Consider the following 14,133-nt stretch of genomic DNA (forward strand, 5'->3'; position numbering starts at 1 on the left):
CCTTTGAGAAACCATGTGAAAGGGAGAAAATGTAGTTGAAGAGCTTTAAGTCAAGAGCCTGGGACTGTTGAGTCTAGATGACTTGAGGTGCTGGCAGTGGAGCCCAGAAAGAGCCACCTAAACTGACTTTCCACAAACGCAAGAGGAACTTCGTCTCCTTGGTTACTTTTGTATAAGCCACAAATGTCTCGAATGTGAGAGGATGGTAGAGATGGGTACCTTAAAGATGCATAACGTAATACGTATGTTCTGTGAAAGTTGTAGTTATAAAATATGTAACGTTAATGAGAAATCTGGTAGAAATGGAACTATAAGTCTGGCCTGGGTCTGAAGTAAAGAAAATCTATGGCTTCACATTAACAAAACAAGAGAACAAAATATTGCGATGAATACGTGTCCATCTGTTTCACAGAATAATATGTGGAGACTGTAGGGAGAGAACAGTGTGCTTTTGCTAGACACTGGATTTCAGGATTCCTTTCATTCTGGTGTTTCCCCAGTTCCCTTTCAGTTTCAGACTGCTTCCTAACGTAAGCAATTCAACTAAATTTTCTTGAATTGACATTTTTCAGTCTTCCTTCTGCTTTCAGAGGGAAGTCATTATATGAGGATAAAGGCTGCTGTTCCGTTGTCATAAGGGATACATATGTTCCCAGGATTCCTTGGTTTTGCACAGTTGAGTGAATTGTGCAGGTGTTGTGGAAACATTATGAAGGGAATTTGCAGCTCATCATCACTTGAGTCAACCAAGTAGTAAAACCTGATAAATGGAGCCTGAGCAGGAAAAGAGATATAAAAACGAGAATAAAACCCAAACTGCCTGGAAATAGGAGAAAAATGAGCATGTAAAGGAGTTTTTTAGAAGCTGATAAAGAAGAACCAAAGGAGAGAACTACAGGAGAAGCAAGCTTTAGGTTAAGTTTATTAGATAGTCAGAGAGTACAAGTAAAGGGATAACTACTAAATAAGCAGGCACAGAGCTTGTCTGACATGATCAGAGATAACACAAAAGCAACACAGAAAAATATATGAAGGGGGAAATGGTCAATTTAATCATCAAGTACTTTTTACCATTGACCAAAAAGCAGAGAAATATCACTGCAGAATCCTTCACAAAGACATAATATGGTATCACTTATAGCAATACTAAATTATATTATTTGGGTACCATTGGTCATATTTGAATTGTGAAGTCAAAAACTTTAAAAATTGTTAAGCATCAATACTGCTTTAGCATTTATATAGTCCCCTGCCCTGTGCAGTTTTGTGTTCTACTCTGAGCCATGTGTACCCAGGGCAATGCACATTTGCAATACAGAAACCAACTGCTCTGGCCATAGAGAGAAGAGGGAAAAGAGTTGGAGGTGAACTGTATTCACTCTCTTCTTGCTCTTTTTTTTTTCCCTACTCTATCTTCTCCCTATTTTGTATCCAGCCAGAATCCCTCTCCTTGCAACCCCAGCAAAGTGACAGAGCAGAGAAATGCTCAGCTCAAGGGTTCTGAGTTGGAGTGAGAGTGGGAAGACAGGAGATATTTATTTCATGGGAGGATTGTGATCCAGGTGCTGCAGACAGAAGTGTGCATCTGGCAATGAAGAATTTTGGAGAACAAATTCCATCTTTTCTCTCCTCTCTTGTCCTTCCACCCACAATATCAGGTCAGACATCAAGCAGAGCGTTTGAAGTCACAAAAGGAAAAGCTTACATTCTCATGTTCTTCCAACCCTCAGTTATCCTAAAAGTTAAATGGTACTACAAAAGGTTTTGTTTTGTTTTGTTTTTTATCTATGCAGCAGAAGATGCAAATGTTGATCTTGGGCAACTGCCTTGATGAACTGAGACTCTTGGAATAAATCATCTCTTGCTCATGTTAAGTTTCCTTGTGTATCATTTGTGTGAGCAATGCATCTATCTCAAACTGGCCTCCCCCTGACTGGTGAATTTAGAGGAAATTCTGGGTTGCCAGAATAGGGGACAAGTGAGAGATAGTGGTGGGTAGGAGCCTTGTGCCCTGCTGGTACCAAATGCTTGCTACTAGGTGTTTTTGGCTGTTGTCTGTCTTATACTTTGTTCTTAATTTCAGGCCAATGAAGCAGAAGTGAGAAAGAAATATATGTGCAGCTCAGAAAGCTGCATTAAAAATAAAGGGGATGAAATGAAATAATGTTCAAGTTATTTCCTTTTTTATTTGATGAACGAATAACTTTTCTTGAGCAAACTTACTTGAATAACCAATATAGAAGATAGACATGAACACTAAATCTAACCTTCCATAAAAAAGTGAAGGCTTTAGTGATTGGAAAATATCTTTTGATTTGCCTAGGGTATTTTACTCCAATAAAATTTCTTGCATTCTCTAGTTTCCATGGGTGCTGGATTGTTTCTCTCTTTTGTTTTTGTAGCAAACCTGACTTTTAAACTTCCATAAAGAGGAAATCAAAATTAATTCAGGCTTCTGGGCCTGATACTGTCCACTCGTTATCATACAAGCAGTATAATTTATACATATCAAACCAGTTCAGATCATAGGTGAAAAAAAAAGTCAGATTACCGTTGCAGAGTATTTTATCACAATATGGGAAACTCATTTTATTGCTATCCCTTTTGTTTGCTTTTTTTTTCTTAATGTTTTTTTTAAATTTAATTTCTGGTACTCTTTATTTCTTTTCCCTTGAAGAGAATGTAATAGCCATTTGTCAGCTTTTGATGCTGGCATTAGAAAAGCACAGACAATTGCATGTCTATCTCAGACCTTCATCTTCATCTGAATAAGACACATTGATTACACTAAAATATTTATCTGTCTTGTGTAAAACATGATAAACTCCCTGGGAATCTGAACTGTAGGATATGAGGAGCTATCCACTCCTTTGTCCTTAAACAGCTTTTCTCTTCCAGTACATTGCTAGTTTCATATGAGAAGTCTGCTTCAGGTGTTGAATGGTGAACTCTCAGGTGCTCTGGTCAGCAAGGATTCCTTTGTTCGGCCTGTTCACGAGGAAATGTGGACATATACGTATAGATGAGTCAAATTTGTCTCCTAAACAACTGCTGATGTAATCAACAATCAAACCAGTATGAATTTGCTGATCCAGGTTAATGTGTTTCACACTTCTCTGTAATTTATAATGACTTTCTGTCATACTGGCGAAATCAAATGGGATTTTTCCTAACTGTGAGCTAGAAAAACTTGTAGTTGTGAATTTCAGTAGATTTTCTGTTTGGATCATATTAAATAGCATGTAGTGACAGTAAGGTAAAAGGGTGTCTTAAATGGTTTGTTATTTCGGGGGTTTATTTTGGTTATTTAAAATCTGCTTCAGTCACCCTATTCTCTTTTTTGGTACCTCAGAAAAGACACCTACTGTGGGCTTCAAACTCTGCTTGATGTGGACAGTGACAAAAACCAGGTGAGGTTTGTTGGTATTTTTTTGGTTTTATGTTTTTGGGTTTTTTTTTAAATGACCAGCTAAAAAGTACTGAATTATGAAACCTTCCCCGTGGTGGGCCACACATATATTGCCTTTATGGGATAGTTACTGTCAGACAGAGTTGTGATGTTCCTAGAGCAATGTTCCTGGATTCCAGGAGAGAATTGTAAATGCTCTTCCGGAGGAAAACGTAGAGACTGATGGTGGCCTATGGGTGTTACACCAGCCCACCAGTCAGTCAGCACCAGACCTCCCTTTCTTTGACTCCTATAGACTTTGCAGTGAGTGGGAAAAATTAGATGGATGGGACAGGCACAGGAAGGAAATCTGTGTCCAGCATTATCACACAGCATGCCCAGGTCTGTTACTGACACAATAGATCTTTGATCTCCAGAATAAGGCTGCTTTGCTTTTCCTTTGTATTAGAGCCATACTTGAGCCTGAATATGGCTCAAATGCTTCTGATCTTACTTGGATAGAAGGGGATTAAATGGCATCCCAGCAAATGGTTTGGTTTTAGAGCCACGTGTCTGTGTACTTCAGTATTTAAGTAGTTATTAGTTAAGTAGTCTTCCAAAACCCTGAGATGGTGGTGTACAATTTCCTAAATGTTTGCAATTTCAGAATGTCACAATATTCCACGTGGTCTGTTCAAGTCTATATGTGCTCTATGGGAGTGGTGCAGATGGACCTAGTAAGGATCTTGCTTTTTATTTTACGGGCTCATCCATCTGAAACACACAACTTTATTTTTTCATCCTGTTTGTGTGAATTATTAAACTACTCTTGGAAGTTTGTTGATTTTTGACTTATGACATGACTGATTCTATGTGAGAGTGTATGTGTATTTTTGCTTCTTTTTTTCCCTTTCTTGAAATAAAAATCTGTGTCAGAATTTTATATTCAGAAAAGTAATTTTATATTTCTTAAGAAAATAAACCTTTAGCCTCTTATTTTGTGAAATGTTATGCTGAATGAATCAAACATTTTTTGGAGTAAATCATATAGTACAATGTGCATGTCAGAATTCAACACAGAGTAAATAATCTGTTCTGATCTACACTATATAAGGCTTTTGCCACTAAAAAATCCAGTTCTGTATATTTTTGGGACAGAGTTAATATATTTGTGTTTTGTCAAAGAGTACAATGTCTTTAGCAACAAAACTGCAAAGGCTTTAAAGTGTTTGCATGAAACAAATGCAAATGGCTGAACAGCATTCATATTTTGAAGCTGCTTCTAGGGTAGACATTGTATCCTTAATATTTCAGCCTTGATTTTTAAAGTTTTCTTTACATTTTTTTCCCTAAGAAGCATAAAAATATTGTTCTCATACTCTTAAAATACAAAAACAAACAAGCAAACAAAAACAACAAAACCCACCAATAAAACCATAACCAAACCCTCAAACCCTTTCAATCTACAGGGATTTCTATTTTATTTTTAATGTATTCCTTTAAATGCTTCAGAGGATAAAGAATTAAGACTAGAAGTTTTCATTGCAAGGATTGTGAAGCTATCCAGCATTTTAACAAAGCTATTGTTAGTGCTTTGGAAAGGCTTTTATTTAATCAGATATTTAATGTTGCAGCAATCACAACAGGATAATGATGATTCTTTAGCAGCTTGGAAAATAGGGACAGTGGCTATTGTAGTGTGTAGCAGTGGTCCTTAACTGTCTATCTCACACAGCTAAACACCTATTGATAGCAAAGGATGAGGTGTTTTTTCCCCATTTTGAAGAGTTTCCATCATCCTCTCTTACTTTTTGATGTAATACATGACAAGAATTTACTTGTTATTGCAGTGATGAATATCTTATCTTGCTTTGATGGTTGAAATCTTTCCTATTTAATGGAGTAAAATGCAGAAGGGTTGTGAAGATCTCCAAATCCTTTTATGACTGGGGACCATCTGCCCCTTTTCTTTTAATAACTACATATAGAATGTCCTCTTCAAATTGTTTAGCTATTTGAATTATGGGTTGCAGTCTGACCCTGGAATTTTGTCAGGGAAAATTTGATTGAAGTGATTTCCACATTCTCTGATTTATGTAATATTTTCTTTGTTTGTAACTTAAGAAACAACAGAGTACCACCAAACTTTTTTGCCTTCAGCAAGCATATTACGGAAGATCTTCACTGAAATCCTATACTTTAGACAAAAGTTCTAACTTTCTATGGGTCTGTGAATAGCCACAGAAATAAAATGCCTGTGGCCATGAGGGACATAGTGAATACATGTCTCTAAGTATTTAATAATTGTGTAGAAAAAAACAAATTCAAAACATGTTGTTGAAGGAGATATACCGCAGAATATCTTAGAGCCAAATCAGGACAAGAATTTCTTCTGAAAGCAGAAAATTAATTTTAAAATGCTTACTCTAAATAAAACATGAACTTTGGGGACCTAATTTAGATTTTTAACTAGTAGTAAGTAATGGAAAGATTACATTTAATGGAAAGACTACATTTAATCGATTTTTGTTTCCAAATTTCCTTCAGCTATTTTAATTGTCTCATTTAAAAACGTTGTAAGTAAAAGTGGTGTTAGATTCACTTTTCATTTAGGCTGGCAAAAATAACCAATGAAAAATCCTACATCTTTTTGGAGCTGAAAGTGAATGGAGCAATGAATTGCTTATACACAAGACATTCCACTCTCTGCTACTGGGTAAAAGATCAACACAGACAAAACTTCCAGCAGTGAAAGTTACTTTTTGATCTCCTGCAAAAATTACAAATTACATGGCACTAGCTTGTTAAAGGAAAAAAAAAATACCCATCTAACTAATGTTGTTGAATGGCAGAAGAGAATTCAGTTTAATCTTTGTTACACTTTAAAGACCTGGACATGGTCTACATGGATTGTATCATGTCTCCCTTTTCAACATTGGAACAAGGAAAAACAGTGGAGAACTTCAGACCACTAACTAAGAAGTGATTTTTTTGCAAGTTTTTTACTTGCTTTATACCTTTATTAGCATTAGGATAAGTAGAAAAAGGTCAGGTGCTTTGTAAATGGGAGACAAATATTCTCCCAAATGTGGTCCTCCACTAAAGGAAAATTTGAGCTTCCTCTGTATGAGGCTGTCAGCTGTCATGTGGGATATTGGTCAGTCAGAGCAACATTCTGGTAAAGCTAACTGGATCCTGTTGGAACAAGAGTTGTAAAGATTACAACAGAATTTTCATGTACTGAATTGATGAGTTTCCCTGGCTCAGCAGAGTGGAAAGCTGACTCTCAGTATTTAAGGAGAGATCCATGCTTTAGGTAAAAAGAGGGCTGGCTGATGATGAACTGTTTTAGTTTTTTGTAAAATTTTTTAGTGTTTTGTTGTTGTTGTTGAGTTGTTTTTGGTTGTGGTGTTTGTGGTTTTTTTTTTTTTTTTTTTTTTTTTTTGTGGGTGTTTTTTGGTTTTTTTTGAACCTTTTCCTCAAATTAGACATTTGAGCATTACTTTGTGTGTTCTATAGAGGATACAAGCAGGTATGAAAGTATCTATCAAATCACTAATAATGTCATAGGTAAAGTCAAAACCAATGATTTACATGTTGAACATAAAAGAAAACATCAAATTGGTATGAATCTGTCTATTAATATTGTTTGTATGAACGTCTCAGTGATAGAAACAGTAACTTCATCCTAAAACTTTGGCTACAGGAACAAAAAACCTGGTGTTTCTCCTTTGCCTATGCTCCTAGAATCTCAGAGTGAACAGCTCCCTGGCCATAGACTATGCACTAGATTGGGTGCCTCTGTTAAAAAGAAGTGTGGAAAACGTCTTTATCTCTGGGGTGGATTAGTGACTGTTATACATGAGAACAAATATTTATTTGCAGGGTGCATAGTATTAGTACATATATGCTGTAAGCCACAGACAATGGTGCAAAGGATCTTGTGAGTGGACAGAATGACTGTCTAAAGTGAGCTTATAAGCTGTTCCTTCCTCAGGAAAGTAGTGAGATACCTTCACACCCAGAAACATACTGTCAAATCTCTGTAACTCCCTTTCCTGAGCCAGTTGCATAGCGTCTTGAGTGAGTTTATATAATGCTACTCAAAGCATTGCAATCCTAAAGATACACAGGAAGATATTTAGACTAATGTTTTTTAAAGGAATGTCAAGTAAAGAAAATAGTTGTTTCAGTCTGCATGGGCTAAAGAAGAGATTACTGCTCCTTAATGTAAGATCTCTGAAAGTCAGGCTAGCAAACACATTGCGAGATAACACCAGGACAGCTGGACAGCTGGGTTAGAGCATGAATGAAAAAGGCTTAACCTCTAGTTTAGTGCTTAGCTGAATCTAAAGAAATCCTTCAAAAAGAAAAAAAGAAGTCTTGCATTACTTCATCAATTCTGAACTTCTTTTGTGCTGGTTTTGATGGGCTGTAATTGTGTCCCTGGCATTCACAGTGAATCACATTAATTTTGCTTTTAACTCTTTTGAAATTCAATAGAAAAATATGCAAATTGTTCAGAAGGTAGTATGTAATTCAAAAGAGGTGTTATATGCTGGTGGGGTTTTTTTGTCTTTTTTTTTTTCCCCTAACTAAAAGAACAGAAGCATCATTGTCTTTTCAGTACTCCTTTATTCATCTTGATAAGTCAGGAGTCTGTCTCTTCCACAAAATTTGAAATGAATTTTTCCAGCTCCTGATTCTATTCTAGTGTTTCTAGTGGTTGTGGAAGGAAGAAGAGGTTCTTGTTGCTGTTATTACGTAATTGTATACATTCCTCTATGGCAAAATGGATTCCCTTATGGTTCCCTTTTGAATTTTCTTAAAAATTAAACCATCACAGTGATAATAACTGATTAGTTGGCAATGTAGAAATGAGATTAACTCTGCTTTTAGAGTCTATTTGTGAGCAAACTTGCTGCTGTAACTTTGAGATGTCAGGAGTCCAGTGTGTGATCAAGTGCATCTTATGCAAGTAGGGTTTATGAAGAGTCACAGGCATAACAGAAAGAGTATAACGCCTGGGCATGGCTTAACAACTCTCCCATAACTAACACTTGTTCCATCAGATAATTTCTGACAAATTCTCTCACATTTTGTCCCCAGCAGTCCAGTACCTCCTGTTCAAATACTGATTCCAAACCCAATGAGGACTTTTCCCATGCCTTTGGAGCAGGATGGAATATGGAGGAAATAAGGAACAGAAAAACACCCTGCCAAACAAACCAACTCACAAAACCTTGCCCTGTGCATGAATATTACCTTTGGGAAGGAGATAGGCATCTATCAAACTCTTACATTTAGCTTGATTAAGCAATGCAAATATATATTGAAATCTATTGCTTGCTGTTGACCTGCTGTGAGCAGGGGATCAGACCATACAGAAAGGCATTGGCCTCTCATCCTGTGTGAGCTTCTAGAGGTTACTTGGTATATATGGACCCATTTGCTTTGATTTTCCAGCTTATTTCCAACTGCCAGAGTATCTTGAGAGCTGGAAAGAGAGAACAGTCTTACTGCTCCCCCCTTCCTGCCAGAGAGCGTCCCCCTGGAGCACTTGTGTGTTTTTCTCTTATGAAATGAAGCGAGGAAGGACGGTAAAGACACAAAAGCACTATAAATGGCTGTTGATAGTCATTTTAATATCTCTCAGCTTTGACCTAGGAGCAAGCTATTACCCATCAACTGTACTGCACTAAGGACAAAATAGAAACAAAAAGTAACTGTGGAGAAAACACCTTGTGCCAACTCTCCATCCTGTGGGAACTTCTGTTCCTAAAGCTTTGAGAAGAATGAAGCAATTAACGTCTGAGAGGCTAAAGTGGATATTGCTCATTAAGGTGTACTTCATGTGTATTTCTCCTGTTGTATTTGTGACTAACAATGACCCCTGGGGGCTACCTGAGGGAAAAAGGGTTGCTGCTTTAAGCAGGCTGCAGGGTAATGGTTGCTGTGGATGCTGCAGCAAGGTGGGCACTGAGTGGGGGAAAGGAAGGAGATTTGAGATAAATTGGCAGTGTGCCTCCTAAATAAGGAGGGAAGAAATAGACATTTCTACTCAGCAGGTGTGTTTGGTGTACCAAATCCCCCAGACGGCATCACCTAGAACCTTTTATTTTAGCCCTCTTCCCACATTTTGAGTTGCATTTACTTACGAGAAAGGTATGTCTGGTGTTTTTGTGCACTTGGGGATAGGTGTGCATTTCCGATAAAGTCTACAAGCGAGGTGTGTGTGGGAAATACTGAAAAAATTACTGATGCTTCTAAAAGGTTTTTAGTCTTAATGCTCTTGCAGTCTTTTTCTGCTCACACCTGAGGTTCTGCAAATGATGGGTTTGGTTGTAAAAAAGGCTTAAGTGTTGTGTTTCCCACCCTTTCTCTGAAGCTATACAAAAATAACAGGAGGGGTGCAGGGGGAGGCATATGTAAACTGAACTGACTCTAATTTAGAAACTATTTAAAAGTATTATTTTCATGCTCTGAAGGGAAGAGAGGCAATATATTATTCCACTTACAAAATTGTTTTTGTTTTATTTGGGGAGTGGAGAGTGAGCAGCAATACAAGGTTGACATCTCTCCAAGTTAGCATTCAAGACAAAACATTCCTGGAACCACAGCTTAAATTTGTTCTTTATTTGTGTGAGAAGCCTTTGCTGTTTGTGCTGGAACTTTTACAGTGCATCACTACCTTCAGCCTTTTATGCTAGCTACAAGTATGTTCCTTAAGCTTACCTGTTTGTATAAATACATAGAAAAAATAGATTAATTGGCTTATGTCATATAGTGGCTTGTTAGTTCCTGCCTGTTGCACTTTTTCACAGGTGTATTTTCAAGTACGTTATTCTGAAAACTTAGATCCTGCAATTTTTCCATAGCTAAGATTGAAATTTAATGTTTGATACTTAAGGGATTTTTTTTTAATTTTTTTATTTCATGTTTTAAAAAAACATCGATAAAACCGAGGTGTATAAAATAGCTACAGTACATAAAACTCTTTGTAATGTGCAGTTCTGTTCAGAGTCTTGCAGAGGGTATTTTAAGATGGGAAGGTTTCTGAGAATATATTTCCAATTGTGAACAAGGAGGACAACAGCTTCAACTTTGTTGGTGTTAATTCAATGCATGTAAGAATGCCAGGGCATCAGAGCAAATTCTCTGATATCCTCATGGTCATTTTCACACACATTTTTCTATCAGAACTATTAAAATGGAACAGTAACACTTAGGATGAATGAAAGTTGCATACATATCAGCATGTCAGTCGACTTCTGCATTTGGCAGCCTGGCTTTTTTTGCTGTCTGTGGAAAAGTTCTTACACACCTGCACACTTTGAGAAACTGCACCGTGGTTGCCATTTTATGTAAACAGTGCAAAAAATGACAGATTAAGGTCACAGTTATTGTTTTGGTGAAGGCAAAGAAACCTTGACCAAGAGGAAGGTGGTAGCTTTTACAGGGAAGTGAGGAGATGGGAAAGGATAGGAAACCTTCACAAACGGGGCTATTGTTTTCCAGAAAAGCAAACACACCTGTGAATGGGATTTAAAAACAGGGAGTTTGCGCCTGATTTAAGTGAACCCCTTTTTCACTGGCTTTCGTTCTTTGCTCATTCTCATACATTCCTCTTTTCACAAGCCCATCTCAGGAAGGTATTTCCTTTGGTGTTCTCCTGTAATAAGAGAGAAATCCAAGTTTCTGGGTTTACATAAATTTATTGTCAGCCTCCAGGCTTATTTTTTTGCACCTGTAGTTCAAAATGATTTGCCATACACTAGTAGCAGATTGAGAATACTCTTGCATTTCATTTTTCTTTTATTATCATCTGCAATATAATCTGATAAAGAAACTTTATCTTTTCCATGCATAGTCATGGAAGTAAAGAAGGACTTATCTTCTCTTCTAACATGGAGGAAAGTCAGAGAAAGAAGAATAGAAATAGAAAAACTGCTTTGGCCCCCTGCAGAACCTGAAATTTTTTGTCACTCATAGTTACATTCAAGCCCCTAGAAAAGGTGTGCTTGCTGAACCTTTGGCTTTATAGCAATATAAAGCAAAATCCAATGCAGATTTCTCTTCATTTTTTTTTTCCTTCCAAGTATATCACTCACACTCGGTCTCCACTTTGTAAGTTGTGTGAGTCAAGGCCACTCTCTATCTGTTGGAATTCTTGGAGTTTTACTGAAAATCTCTTTGCCTGATGGGGCCTTCCCTGGGGGGAAAATGAGCTAGATATAGCAAGAAAAATATATTCTACACCTAAAACAATACATAGGACTTACGTCTCTAAACAGAAACACAGCAATGCAAATTCTCCACAAGAACTAAAAGAAAGAAACCTCTCCACCAAGTCAGTCTTGTTTTTGCTGTACTTTTTACCGGCTGCTGGTTTTACCTGTGTGTGGTGAACCCAATGTTCAAGTCCTTCTACCTTGAGTGCAGTGTTGGTTACCAGGAGGACTTGTAAAAGTCCTTTCCATTTTTCCTCCAAGTCTTTACATATACAAAACCCCCAGGTAGGTATATTTTAAGTATAATTTTTACCACCTCCCTGGTTTTATTTGTCTGACAGGGAAAAGCATCTGGCTATCCAGAAAATGTACCTACCAATACCAGAAGATACTTGTAACCTTTTTGTCTAAGTAATTCAAGGAAACCTACCTGCCAGTAATCTCCTGGTGAATTTCCCTGTTAACTGTTGCAGGAGGTGGCTTTTTCTGATTTATAGGATTGTTTTTCAAACAAATTGGACATTTCACTGTTATTGATTTTGCTATTTCAGTCATTCACACACTAAGTACAGAATTTTGGAGACCAGAGATTATGGACTCAATTCCCCAATGGGTTTTGTTGCGTTCTTTTCCTGTTATTTTCCTCATTACAGGAGGTGGAGCTATAACCTCTTGGCTTTCCACCATCCCTATTGATTCTTAGTGGGTTTTAATATATTCTGAGCTAAGTTCTCTGCAGGTGTTCAATACTGAATAAGTTGTTTCTGTACAAATTAATAAAAAAAATTACCTTTTCATTCCCCACCAGTAGTGTAACCAGAGGGTCGGCTGAGGAAGATTCCCCTGGACCCCTTCAGGGTGATTCTTCATTTAAGGTCATGGGTTTGATTGTTTGAAGGTTTAGGTTTCCTGTCTGATTTTCCCCCAGCCTGGGGACACTCCATTTTCCAATGTTTTCTATCTGGCTGGATGCACAAGGGGATATCTCCTCTGAAATACCATGCCTGCTAGGTACAGAAAAGCTCCTGTTTGTATACTATATTTTACATGCATATTCATAGGCTTTTCCAAACGCATTAACATAGGTTTCCTGCCCTCTGTGCATGTGTTCTTCTGTCCTGGGGGTCTCTTTGGTGGTTCCTGGTGGTTGGTGACCCCAAAGTCATACCTGACTGCCTGATGAAGTGATAAAAGCTGGCATAACTGGGCTGGTTGCTTTCCAGTTCTTCCTGGAGAATGAGTACAGTGTGGCTCCATAGGCCAGTGGTTTTTGAAGAATAAGTATTGATTGTATTAACCCACCAGGTGCAAATGATTTTTCTTCTGGTAATAGTTGGGGAGTGGAAAAAAAAAAAAAAATGCTCATAGAGGGAAGCTTAAAATGATGGGTTGGATATCACTTATGTATCAGCAGTCTGAAAGCAGATTGCTCCCCCTCAACCCTGTAATATCACAAGAGTGTTTCCTAAACCAGTGTAGTGAATTTAGGTGAATTAATCTCAATCCTTGAGCAGCTGGATTTATAATGTGATCTTGAAGGGGAATACATAGTCTAGTTTAATAATACAGAGCTGTCTAAAAACACTACATGGCTTCTAAAATGAAAGAAAGCTTAAGAAATGGGAGGGAGAAACAACTGTGCAAGAGACTACTGGGAGAGAAATTCCTCCCCAAGAAATTACTGGGCAGGAAACTAGTCCCCAGGAAACCACTGGGCAAGAAACTGCTCCCCAGAGAGCTCTTCCCCAAGAAGCTGCTCCCCAAGAAATTACTGGTCAAGAAGCTACTCCCCAAGAAATTACTGGTCAAGGAACTGCTCCCCAAGAAAGTTTGAGTGAGGTGCTACCTCTATAACACCAAGGAAATGTTTTTAATTACCTTTTAGATAAAAGCTAAGGATCTTGATGTCTTTTTTTTTCACAGGCATCTTTTTAGCCAGTGTGGCATGTGTGGGAAGGCTTTGGCTCGTAACAATCAATGTGTATTTGTTGCAAAACCGTCATGTCAAACAAATCTAATTTCTTCCTGTGATGAGTTAACTGTTTTTTGCATAAAAAAAGGAAAGAGATGTTGGATATTTTTAGAAAAGCTTTCTTGTTGATATGCACTGTATTGCCACAAGAAAACTAGATTAATACATTTAATTGTAACTAGTAAAAAAGAATTTCAGTAGTCTTGGGACAAAAAGATTGACTGGATGAGTAGACAATGTAGCATGCTTCAGGGGTCCATCCTGTCTGAAATAAAATTCAATCTTTTTATCAGTTTACTATGATGACAAAATTGAGGATTCTCCCTTGATTTTTACTATACAAGTAGTTCTTCTGAAAAATCTGGATGATAGTGTGAATCAGAACCTAAACAGAAGCTGACAGTGAAGCACAACTATAAGGAGGAAAAAGATAAATGAAATGGAAAAGTTAGAAAAAATGTGAGATTCTCAACATTGGTAAAAACATAGTTGGAATGTGGCAGCAAGTTTTGGTTTAGAAGAGAATCACATGCCTGGTACAC

At 37.4% G+C, this 14,133-nt stretch overlaps 1 long non-coding RNA gene across 1 annotated transcript in view; it reads left to right on the forward strand.

The window, feature by feature from the left end:
- LOC120761070 (uncharacterized) overlaps positions 1-13,660 on the forward strand; it is a 30,349-nt gene extending 16,689 nt beyond the window's left edge. The window contains exons 2-3 of the long non-coding RNA XR_005703550.2: positions 3,353-3,410; positions 13,543-13,660. This is a non-coding gene — a long non-coding RNA (uncharacterized LOC120761070). The remainder of the gene's footprint in view (positions 1-3,352; positions 3,411-13,542) is intronic.
- The last annotated feature ends 473 nt before the right edge of the window (positions 13,661-14,133 follow it).

This window comes from Hirundo rustica, chromosome 1 (assembly GCF_015227805.2).
Source record: "Hirundo rustica isolate bHirRus1 chromosome 1, bHirRus1.pri.v3, whole genome shotgun sequence".
Lineage (NCBI taxonomy): Eukaryota > Metazoa > Chordata > Aves > Passeriformes > Hirundinidae > Hirundo > Hirundo rustica.